Source organism: Coregonus clupeaformis, unplaced genomic scaffold (genome assembly GCF_020615455.1).
Source record: "Coregonus clupeaformis isolate EN_2021a unplaced genomic scaffold, ASM2061545v1 scaf0040, whole genome shotgun sequence".
NCBI classification, from domain to species: Eukaryota; Metazoa; Chordata; class Actinopteri; order Salmoniformes; family Salmonidae; genus Coregonus; species Coregonus clupeaformis.
In genome coordinates this window covers 752,501-755,144 of record NW_025533495.1, presented here as the reverse complement: position 1 = coordinate 755,144, position 2,644 = coordinate 752,501, and the positions used below count along the sequence as shown (strand labels likewise).

Here is a 2,644-nt window from a genome sequence, read left to right as displayed (position 1 = left end):
ATGTTTCTACAACCTTCTGAGTTCATATAGTTTAGTAATACCACTGTGGACATGTTTCCACAACCTTCTGAGGTCATATAGTTTAGTAATACCACTGTGGACATGTTTCTACAACCTGAGTTCATATAGTTTAGTAATACCACTGTGGACATGTTTCTACAACCTTCTGAGTTCATATAGTTTAGTAATACCACTGTGGACATGTTTCTACAACCTTCTGAGTTCATATAGTTTAGTAATACCACTGTGGACATGTTTCTACAACCTTCTGAGTTCATATAGTTTAGTAATACCACTGTGGACATGTTTCTACAACCTTCTGAGTTCATATAGTTTAGTAATACCACTGTGGACATGTTTCTACTACCTGAGTTCATATAGTTTAGTAATACCACTGTGGACATGTTATCCTTTCCAGAGGCTACTACCACACTCAGAGAGCAGAGTATACTGTTCCCAGCTGTCTGTCTATGAACAGTATTAACATCTACAATCTCTCTCTCCTTTATCTCTGTAGTGGAAGGTCTACTCTGTTAGAGGATCAGTATTAACATCTACAATCTCTCTCTCTCTCTTTTATCTCTGTAGTGGAAGGTCTACTCTGTTAAAGGATCAGTATTAACATCTACAATCTCTCTCTCCTTTATCTCTATAGTGGAAGGTCTACTCTGCCAGAGGATCAGTCCAGGTGTGCAGTGTGTCAGCAGGTGCTGAGGGATCCAGTCTCTATCACCTGTGGACACTGGTTCTGCAGACAGTGCATCACCAGATACTGGGAGAAACCTGCTCCTTCAGGAGACTATGACTGTCCTCAGTGTAGAAAGAGATCCAGAACACGGCCTGTACTACAGCACCTGAGTCAACCCAATAAAACACGAGGCTCTGAAAACAGTAAGACCACTTGCACACGTGGGCCAAGTCAAGACCTTAATATGATTTACAGTAGTTAACTACAATATTATGAGATAATAGAAGTTACTGTAGTTGTGGAAGGCCCACTTTTCATCCTGTCAATTAATGTTTCTGATACACATCATTGTTCTTCTTCCCTTGTAGTGGATGACAGCCTGCAGAGAGCTATAGTAAACCATAAAGACAGTCTGAAAAGGAGGTATGAATGTGTGATAGAAGGCATGGAAATAGCAGGGAACCAAACTCCCCTCAACAGGATTTACACAGAGCTCTACATCACAGAAGGAGAGAGATGAAGGGGTTAACAATGAACATGAGGTGTGGCAGCTAGAGACAGCATCCAGGACACCAACCTCACATGACACAGCAATCCACTGCAATGACATCTTTAAACCCTTACCAGGCCAAGAGAGAAGCATCAGAACTGTGCTGACCAAGGGCATCGCTGGCATCGGAAAAACAGTCTCTGTGCAGAAGTTCATCCTAGACTGGGCTGAAGAGAAGGCGAACCAAGATGTGGATATCATATTTGTGCTTCCTTTCCGGGAGCTGAACTTGATTAAAGATCTCCAGTACAGTCTTCTCAGACTTTTAAATGGCTTCCACACAGAACTAGACATAGGCAATGCAAAGAAACTCACTGCCTGTAAAGCTATGTTCATCTTTGATGGTTTGGATGAAAGCAGACTTCCATTGGATTTCCAGCACAATGAAAAGGTGTCTGATGTCACCCAGACATCGTCTGTCGATGTTCTGCTGACAAACCTCATCAAGGGGAATCTGCTTCCCTCTGCTCTCCTATGGATAACCTCCCGACCTGCAGCAACCAATCAGATCCCCCCTAAGTGTGTTGACCAGGTGACAGAGGTACGAGGGTTCAATGACCCACAGAAGGAGGAGTACTTCAGGAAGAGATTCAGTGATGAGGACCTGGCCAGCAGAATCATCTCACACATAAAGACATCAAGGAGCCTCCACATCATGTGCCACATGCCAGTGTTCTGTTGGATTTCTGCAACAGTCCTTGAACACATGTTGAGTACAGACAAGAGGAGAGAGATGCCCACGACTCTGACTGAGATGGCAATACACTTCCTGCTCATTCAGACCAGCCTGAAGAACCAGAAATATCATGGAAGAGATGAGATGGATCAACAGGAGCTCATGGAGTCAGATAAGGAAATTCTTCTGAAGCTGGGGAAGCTGGCGTTTGAAAATCTGGAGAAGGGTAATCTCATGTTCTATGAAGAAGACCTGAAAGAGTGTGGCATTGATGTCAAAGAAGCATCAGTGTACTCAGGAGTGTGCACACAAATCTTTAAAGAAGAGTCTGTGTTATTTCAGAGAGTGGTGTACTGCTTTGTTCATCTGAGCATTCAGGAGTTTCTCTCAGCTGTCTACATGTACCATTGTTACACAACCAAGAACATGGATACACTGAAGCCCTTCCTCAAGAGAAAGTCTAGAGCTGCGTCTGAAGAGCTAACCTTGCATGAGCTGCTGAAGAGTACCGTGGATAAAGCCTTGGAGAGCAAGAACGGACACCTGGACCTCTTTGTCCGCTTCCTTCATGGCATGTCACTGGAGTCCAATCAGAAACTCCCTACGAGGTCTGGTGACACAGACAGAAAGCAGTCCAGACAGCGTCCAGAAAACAATCCGATCCCTTAAGGTGATGCAGAGGAAGAACATCTCCCCTGAGAGGTGCATCAATCTCTTCCACTGTCTGATA

General features: G+C 44.1%; 1 pseudogene; it reads left to right on the top strand.

Annotated features, from left to right (window-relative positions):
- Nucleotides 1-805: 805 nt before the first annotated feature.
- LOC123483176 overlaps nt 806-2,644 on the top strand; it is a 2,058-nt pseudogene continuing 219 nt past the window's right edge.